Source organism: Mixophyes fleayi, chromosome 10, assembly GCF_038048845.1.
Source record: "Mixophyes fleayi isolate aMixFle1 chromosome 10, aMixFle1.hap1, whole genome shotgun sequence".
In the NCBI taxonomy this organism is placed as follows: Eukaryota; Metazoa; Chordata; class Amphibia; order Anura; family Limnodynastidae; genus Mixophyes; species Mixophyes fleayi.
Genome location: NC_134411.1, coordinates 33,083,801 through 33,093,269, shown reverse-complemented (window position 1 = coordinate 33,093,269; position 9,469 = coordinate 33,083,801). Strand labels below are relative to the sequence as shown.

The window sequence follows — 9,469 nt, the reverse complement described above, 5'->3', positions numbered from 1 at the left end:
TCTAAGAAACCAAGAAATATGATGATAAAACTGAAGTTATTATCTGGAAGTTGCTCATGCACAATGAAGGCCATTTTGGGGGTACGTGACTCATTTATACAAAATAGCTTATCTTCAAATTGAAGGGGAGGGCCATTTTGTGGGTATGTGATCTGCACTGCAGAGGATCAACACAAAACAATGTCATGAAGACCTGTCTTCTTTGTTATACAATGACAGCAAACATCATCTTGTGGTCTTGAAAACAAGGCACTGCTGAGATTCGAACTCAGGATCTCCTGTTTACTAGACAGGCGCTTTAACCAACTAAGCCACAGCGCCACACAATGCAACAGCTTGTGAGTAATTATATATAAAAAAAACAATATATAAAGCTCTATAACAAAATTTTAGAAAATAATTATTGGTGATATCGCAACAATTTGTGTTTAATTGTTTAAAAATGTTCAGTATAGAAAATGTTTCCTTCAAGCAGGTCTATATAACAATGTTGCTTCATTTAGTGCATTGCAAAAAGTACATCACCTAGATTTACAAAATTGCACAGTACAAATTTTTAGTTGCTCAGGTTATCTGAACAAATTTAGAGCACTTTGTGGTTGCTAAATTAAAAAATGAGAGCATTTTTTTCCCGAATTGGCTCTAGTTCTAATAGGAAACTCAGCCATAACGCGTGCACAGGGCCATCTTTCCCATTGGGCACAATGGGCAGGTGCCCGGGGAGGCAGGAAAAGAAAAAAAAACCTGAAAAAAAAGAAGAAAATACCTTGCGGTCAGCTGACGATCTGGCTCCCTTCATGGTCTCCTCCTCCGTCGCGCTTGCAGTACATGTCGGGCGTGACGTCATCACGCCCGCCCGCCCGACATCCATTGCGGAGCGCGACGGAGGAGGAGACCATGGAGGGAGCCGGATCGCCAGCTAACCGCAAGGTAAGTATTTTCTTCTTTTTTTTCAGGTTTTTTTTTTTTCCTGCCTCCGACGGGCCCCCCTGGGCTGCAGGGCCCATATATATAATCATTTATTTATTTTTTTGTATATATAGGGGGCCCGGTGCACTGCTGTGCCCGGGGGCCCAAGTTGTTCTTAAGAGGGCCCTGCGTGTGCATATGAGAATCTACCAGAACATTCTTGGTGTTCACTCCTCAAAAACAAAGAAAAAACATCACAGACTTTGTACAGCTAGCTGATCTTGGGTATTTTGGCATGGTGGTTGGAGACCAAGAGAAGTCTCGGGCTCCCTATAAAGGAAGTGACATTAGTCACCTTTTTTTTTCCTGTACGTTTGTTTGTGATTTTATATTCCACATAGGTATTGGACGCAACTTGCGGTGTCTTGTATATTAGAGCAGAGCGCACCTAGACCCGTATTCATCAGCGCACGTATCTTCAGATCCGCATATATATTTTATGTGTTTTAAAATACACATTGCGCTCAGTATGAGTCTCTCAATGAACCAGGCCATTTAGTGTCATTTGTTTTATGTCTTTCAATAACAACACCGCAGAGTGACCGCGTCAAAAGACTGTAGAGTAATAATTGTGTTTACGTGTACCCTTGCTAGAATTTTGCACACAATATCATCATCTATTTATTTATATAGCGCCACTAATTCCGCAGCGCTGTACAGAGAACTCATTCACATCAGTCCCTGCCCCATTGGAGCTTACAATCTAAATCCCCTAACATACACACACACACAGACCGAGAGAGACTAAGGGCAATTTAATAGCAGCCACTTAACCTACCAGTGTGTTTTTGGAGGGTGGGAGGAAACCGGAGCACACGGAGGAAACCCACGCAAACTCACAGAATATACCGATGAAGAAATGTAGACGAAATGTGAGACAATGATATAGGGAGGAAATTGGCTGCAGGTAAAAAAGTCATCACTCTTATTCCTTAGCACTCATGGGAGCTGCTTTATCAAAGCTTGGGTGTTGTCCATAGCAACCAATCAGATTCTGCCTGTCATTTATCTACCACATTCTAGAACTGTTGTCTAGAATCTGATTGGTTGCTATGGGCAACACCTCCATTGTTCCTTTTTAGCAGGTTTGATAAATGTAGCCCATGCTCTATACAGCAGAATTACTCAATATTATCGGCTATAAATCAGGACCTGTGCTGTATATTGTATATAATAAAGCTAGTAGAGAAAAAATATATATTTTTTTTTATCTTTTCATTAGGACAAGTTTAACCCTTCTACGACTAACCCGTTTTGGTAATGTAGTCTCAGCCGGCAATTCAATCCCGCACCTGTAATTAAACCAATAACACCAACACACCATAATACCGCTGCTGCCCACTTAATCTTCTCTCTATTCCAGAACCAGCAGGAGCTGATCCACATTATATTGGTGACTGTTTGGGACAGAGAAGAAAATTCAGACTTCGGTGTTGCACATTCCTGAAACTAAACATATAAATATTCATTTCTTTCCCCCCTAGACATAGTTTTCATACAAATCACAACCAAGTTCCGTAGAGGAGATGGTAGTGTCTGGTTCTTTGCTAAGACTTGGCAGCTAGGCTGTTACATTTGCATGGTGATCGCTGCAGCAGGATATATTCAATGCCTTGGGGGGACCTGAGTATCAGGAAGTATTTGAGTCTACAATAAACACATTTTTACAATAGTAATTGTTGGAGGATCTTGTTTCCTCTCTCTCTCTACAGGGCCATCTGTAATTAGTTTATGCAAATCTTTGGCTGTTGTGCAAATTATGGAGCAGTCTGCTAACTGTGCGCCCAGCCCCTCCTATGGGTCTAGGGGTCTGTAAGATTGTAATTAGGTAATGGAGACGGGGGTGCGTCTATACAAGATCTGTTGGCTGAATCCATGGCTGGCAGGGCATCCTGGGACATGGTGGGTCACTACCACTGGTCTGATAACATTTTGCATATTCTCACAGATCATCCAGCCTGGCAATAGCTGGTTTATGAATAGTCATAATTGTATTGGGGTTTTTTTCTTTTTGAATTCAGTGATTTCAATTTAGAAATAAAAGACCCCCACTTCCCTTTATTCCCACTGTCTAGCTTGTCAGCAATATGACAATGTCAGCATTTAGCTTGTCAACATTTTCACGTTGACGGGATAAGTTTCGGCTTATTCACCGTAGGAAATACGACCGCCATCGGATCAGTAACTAATGCTACTGATCAGGTCCCCTTACTCAGTATTGGGGGGCTTCCACTCTCTTTCCTGCAATGTAATATTGTTCCTCCTACTACGTCACACTTAGTTGATGTGATTCTCCAGTCACTCTGTTATCTTCATCAAATGTTCAGCAAAATAATGTACAACATTAATGCCAGAAAGGGAAACTACTGATTTGTTTTATTTAGTATTTAACAATGTAGCGAATTACAGTATTTTGAGTTGACATATTAAAAATATTTTGCTTGGATTCCAACACACCTACATTAAAACAAAACATTACAAGGTTTCCAAGTAGATTCCAATGATTGATTGTAAATGATAACATTCTTATGTATCGTTGACATCTTCAAAAAAAAAAAAAAATAACATTTAGACTATTTTCCTTCCTCTGGGCAAGTTTCTCGTCTAGCTCACTGTTCTAGATTTTCCAGCTTCTCTTGTTCATCACTTAGGCTGACTATTAAACTATACAAGGCACTACTAAAACTGCCTTTCATTCACATTGATTTCTGGAGAACGGTGATTTAGTGGTTAGCACTTCTGCCCTTACAGCGCTGGAGTCATGAGTTCAATTCCCGACCATGGCCTTATCTGTTTGTATGTTCTCCCTGTGTTTACCTGGGTTTCCTCTGGGTGCTCCGGTTTCCTCCCACACTCCAAAAACATACTGGTAGGTTAATTGGCTGCTATCAAAATTGACCTTAGTATCTCTCTCTGTCTGTATGTATGTATATTAGGGGATTTAGACTGTAAGCTTCAATGGGGCAGGGACTGATGTGAGTGAGATCTCTGTACAGCGCTGTGGAATCAGTGGCGCTATATAAATAAATGGTGATGATGATGGAGATAAAGGGTGGCACATGGGACACTTAGACTTTCCTTTCTAAAATGTTAGGGCAGCTAGGTCCTCATGTTCAGAATTTCCTCTACACACACATAATTTTAGAGAGTACTTGGCTGCTCTCCAACTCTCCCAATCCCTATAATATACATGGGCAATGCTGAGTGCACTACTGTTAGGTGCACGCAGCTTTCCCTTTTCAAGCAGAGCCGTATGAAGCGGGGGCAGGGCCCAGCCACCTCAATTATACAGTGCCCCAGGCTTGGATGGGGGTTTCCAGGCACTAGGAACCCCCCCCCCCTTCTGTTTGCCTATGACACATAGGAGGACCTTGGATCTAACGCATGCTAAATTTTCTCACAGTTATATTTCTGGTAACATCTTGGCTCTATACATTATACCCGTCATCCTCCCACATGTGATTTCACCTTGGTTGTATTCCTATTTGTAATCCAAATGTCTAGAACTGTTATTCTTTCACATCTTCTACTATATTACTACAGTGTAGCTCTGGGAAGGTGTTATGGATTCTGCTGGCGTGATACACCCATGCCAGAACAGAGAGCACGAACTCTTGAAGGTACAAGCGCTGCATGTCCACAGGTCTTTCCGCTGGTGCGTGCCCGCCTAAAGCAGGGTGACAACTGGCTGGATCAAAGCCACAGAGGTCAGTAAGTCGTGAACGATCTGAACCTCTTATCGAAAAAAATGCCTCCTTAGTGTCAGGTTACTGTGCCACTGTGTGCAGTATTGTTAAAATGTTTTTATGTGGTGTTTCCAGTGTCATTATCCTATTATTCTCTTATAGAATTGTATGGACTTTTAGTGGTGGTTTTATATTAGCTCGTGTTTAATTACAATTTGGTTATCTGCTTCAGTGTGTCAGAACCCACAGTAACAGACCCTGGAGCTGCTGTTGGGGTGTCTGAGGGGGCTGCCGGTACTGTTAGTGAACCTGACCTGGGTTGGAAAAACTGGGCATGGCCACTGCCCCCGAGTATCGTGTCAAATATGTGACTTCTTTATCAACAAGGCATTTAGGGGGAGCTGTATTGTGCGGGAGAAAGTTTTTAAGTTTTTTTTAAGCCACTGATTACGCAGCGCTGTACAGAGAACTCACTCACATCAGTCCCTGCCCCATTGGGGCTTACAATCTAAATTCCTTCTTTAGGTCTTTTCTTCCTTTTGCATTCCTTGGCTATCTAGTCTATCGCTCGCCATTTTTTGTCTGTTTATTTTTCCCCTCCAGATTGGTTTGAGGGTTTTCCATCTGAAAAAAATTATTTCATGAAAGGATGTTTCAGAACATTAAAGGGATCGCAGTGTGGTGTAAAGGAAAATGCCACTTAAATTAGTGTAGGTCATTTACCAAAAGGAAGACTGACATAAAAGGCAGGTGACACATTTTTCTTTAGCCTTCGCGTTTGAGAACCAAAAAAAATAGCAACGTTTTTTATATTTTACAGCAAATAGTTACCGTAAAATGGACGGAGTAGCTATCCTGTTTAATGACATCGTCTCAGTTTACTTTGAATTGCAGACCCAGAAGGCAGATGTGCAAATTTTTGAATTCTGAGATATTGTCTATTGTTTATATCATGGCAAATATTTCTGCATTAATTGAGATATTTTGAAACATTTTTGGACACTTGTAATAAATAAAGAGGAGGAGGAGGCGCCCCCTGGTGGTTAAAAGCTATAACACAGTCAAACCAGGTAGCAGATAAGGTGCTTATCAAATACCCTGATGTGAGTGGTTCTTCCTTGGATCCTGGGTAGAAGATGTATCAGTAATTTCCTCTTCTGTGGTTGCAAATGCACAGGAAAAAAGACCATGTTGGCAGGAGTCAGACAAAACCCCTTTGCTAATCTTTTGTGTGACCTGGTCACTTTACGTACAACACACTGCCAGCGGCACCAAGCAGTGCAAGGTGCGTGCTAATCATCCAGGAACCTCTAAATTACATCAAGTACAGATGCTGCACCTACAAAACTACTATTTTTGGACACATCCTTGCAAAACCAAAACTGTATTCAGTGACTTTAATATGATCTTTGATATAGAATTAGACATAACATATATTTTTGATAGAGAGCAACTCAAAATGAACAGCCGCTAACTTTAATAAGTCTCTCACAGCTTGAGACGCAGATCATTGGGTGCATCCAACATGTGGGAGAATAGGATTTCACTATTATTATTATCGATTTATTTTTCTCTGTTTTTCAGGGTGGGGCTGGTGGTTTGTGGTAGGGGTCATGCTGTTTTTTTGGGGTTTTTTTGCTGCACGTCCACTTAGAGGCTCCAGCGCACGCTGGACTTGTTTCCCACTGTGACAGACCCCACATTTGCTACCCCCTGGTCAGATTGACACTAGCCCAGGCTGTATAGCACTGGGGCTGCTTTAGGATTTCCGGGGGATGCAGCGCAGCGGCTTAGTGGCTAGCACTTCTGCCTCACAGCGCTAGGGTCATGAGTTCAGTTCCTGACCATTGCCTTATCTGTGTGGAGTTTGTATTTTCTCCCCGTGTTTGCGTGGGTTTCCTCCAAGTGCTTCGGTTTCCTCCCACACTCCAAAAACATACTGGTAGATTAATTGGCTGCTATCAAATTTGACGGGTGTGGGTGTGGGTGTGTGTGTGTGTCTATATTAGGGAACTTAGACTGTAAGCTCCAATGGGGCAGGGACTGATGTGAATGAGATCTCTGTACAGCGCTGTGGAATTTATGGCGCTATATAAATAGATGATGATGATGGATGCACTTTTATTTATTTATACTAAAGATTTGGCTGGTGGTATGGTACCCGCAGAGCCGGGTAAATCAGAAGGCACCATCTTGCCAGGCAGTAAGATTGGGCAGACGGTGGATGTAGTATTAAACAAATGGCGGCTTAACAGATTCGGTGATAGGTTTTTAAAAACCACATCCAGAGATGGATTTACATCCGGCAGTAATGGGGATTACCCCAAAATCAAATCATTGCTGTTTAACATCCTTCGACAGATGCTTAATATAAATCTATTCCTTTTAACCTTAATATGCGCTTGGTAATATGACACAAGATCACATAGTCCCTGCTGACCAATATCTTGTGAATCGGACATAAATTACAACAACATCGGTCATTTTAAGCCATTGGAAACAAACTCCTGGTCTGAACACGATTAAAGAACGATAACTTTAGATTTACCAGCTGTAATGTCTCCAACACATTTCCAAAGATTTATTTCAATGGAATTAATACGTACAGCTACAAACTGACTAGAAGCACTTGTAATTTAAGAACCTCTGCGACTCCTGGGATGTGTAGAACATACTCAAAAACCAATTCTCTCTCTGTTAATGGAATAAGTCTCCCAATCTTACATATAGGGGTATATTTACTAAACTGCGGGTTTGCAAAAGTGGAGGTGTTGCCTATGGCAACCAATCAGATTCTAGCTGTCATTTTGCAGAATGTACTAAATAAATGACAGCTACAATCTGATTGGCTGCTATAGGCAACACCTCCACTTTTTCAAACCCGCAGTTTAGTAAATCTAGCCCATAGTCTTATAAAAAGGTTCAGCCGCTTATATTGTTCCTTTCTGTTTGACAATAATAAAAGTTAAATAAAACAATAACTTCTTATTTGCAGTGACGATGAGGGTCTTCGACACTGTAATTTTGGCCATGGGCTTGGAAAGGCCATTCCAAATCCTAGTTCCTGTTTTTAACACAAAGTGAGACAGGCACTTGAGGTTTTAATGGGGCCACCGTGGCTATATTTGAGGTCCAGTTTCAACGTTGTGTTACGTCTAGGTTGAGATCAGCACAGCTCCCGCACCTGTCAGTGTTTGCTGTCTTGTTGACATTGTGAAACCCATTTACAGCCCCAGCTGATCTCCGGTTTGTATTGCTAGGTGGAGTTGACAGGTTGTAGATGATTTATGTCTGACTAGAGCCAGTGCCAAAACTTGTAAACCCAATCACCTGACCCAGTGCCAAGCAGCCTCCGAAAACACTTCCTATGGGAGTTTTCTTGCAAGCTGTCACGCATCCTCTAACTTGCCAAAAATAGATTTATTTTTTCCAATTGCTTTTCCTGGGTGATAATGAGCAAATTATTAAGATTTTATGACGGCTGAGTAACGAACATTAATCCATTATCATCATTTATTTATATAGCGCCACTAATTCCGCAGCGCTGTACAGAGAACTCACTCACATCAGTCCCTGCCCCATTGGAGCTTACAGTCTAAATTCCCTAACACACACACATAGACCACATGAGACTAAGGGTTAGATTTACTAAACTGCGGGTTTGGAAAAGTGGAGATGTTGCCAATAGCAACCAATCAGATTCTAGCTTTCATTTATTTAGTACATTCTACAAAATGACAGCTAGAATCTGATTGGTTGCTATAGGCAACATCTACACTTTTTCAAACCTGCAGTTTAGTAAATACACCCCTAAAGGTCATTTTTATTAGTAGCAGCCAATGAACCTTCTAGTTTGTTTTTGGAGTGTAGGAGGAAAATCACACAAACACGGGGAGAACATACAATCTCCACACAGATAAGGCAATGGTTAGTATTGTCACTAGGGTTGTATGTCACAAGATTGTTAATAAAAACAACTTGACGGGTTAGATTTATCAAATTTTCTAAAAGGGGAAAGTGGAGGTGTTGCCCATAGCAGCCAATCAGAATCTAGATTATTTACCTGGTATATTCTAAAACAAATGACAACTAGAATCTGATTGGCTGCTATGGGCAACACCTCCACACAGTGCGTATATTCAGTATATAGGTGTTTTCCATAATTATCTCTTTTCCCAAACAAGTATGAAAGCTGTAACTACAATTAACCGCAAAATAAAACTAGAATCCCAGTGGGGATAATATAGATAAATTTTATTATGTGATGGTCTAACATGATAACCACACATTAGTAAGTGCTTAATGAGAATTAAATGGTTTATTTATTTTATCTAGTGGTACTAATTCTGATATAGATAACTTAAAATGAAAAATGAGCTATTGATAACACAGGTCTGCAGTGAAAAAGCTTTTTAAAGAATTTATGTGATACTTATAGATTTTTGGTATCTGAACACGAAAAAGACTCCCAATTTTGAACATCGCATCACGTTTTTCTGCAAAATTCCCTAACATCTCCGATGCTAAACTGAAGGAAGGCATTTTTACAGGCCCTGACATTAGAAAGTTAATAAAAGATGAACATTTCAGACGTGTAATGAATATTGTGAAACTTTCGGCGTTCAAACAAGTGATTTCACAATTTTTAGGCAATGTCAAGGATCCAAACTACAAAGAAATTGTCAGAGAAATGCTTAATAATTACAGAAACCTTGGCTGCAATATGAGTTTAAAGGTACATTTTTTGAATTCCCATATTGAGCATTTCCTGAAAAATCTCGGAGACTACAGTGAAGAACGGGGTGAACGGTTCA

The 9,469-nt window shown here is 40.7% G+C and overlaps 1 long non-coding RNA gene and 1 other non-coding gene across 2 annotated transcripts in view; one reads left to right on the top strand and one right to left on the bottom strand.

Moving 5' to 3' along the window:
- Nucleotides 1–247: 247 nt before the first annotated feature.
- Nucleotides 248–321, bottom strand: TRNAT-AGU (transfer RNA threonine (anticodon AGU)). The gene has a single exon. It is a non-coding gene; the product is annotated as a tRNA-Thr (tRNA).
- A 1,183-nt stretch (nucleotides 322–1,504) lies between these two features.
- LOC142103953 (uncharacterized) overlaps nucleotides 1,505–9,469 on the top strand; it is a 396,555-nt gene continuing 388,590 nt past the window's right edge. Inside the window, exon 1 of the long non-coding RNA XR_012679468.1 lies at nucleotides 1,505–1,515. This is a non-coding gene — a long non-coding RNA (uncharacterized LOC142103953). The remainder of the gene's footprint in view (nucleotides 1,516–9,469) is intronic.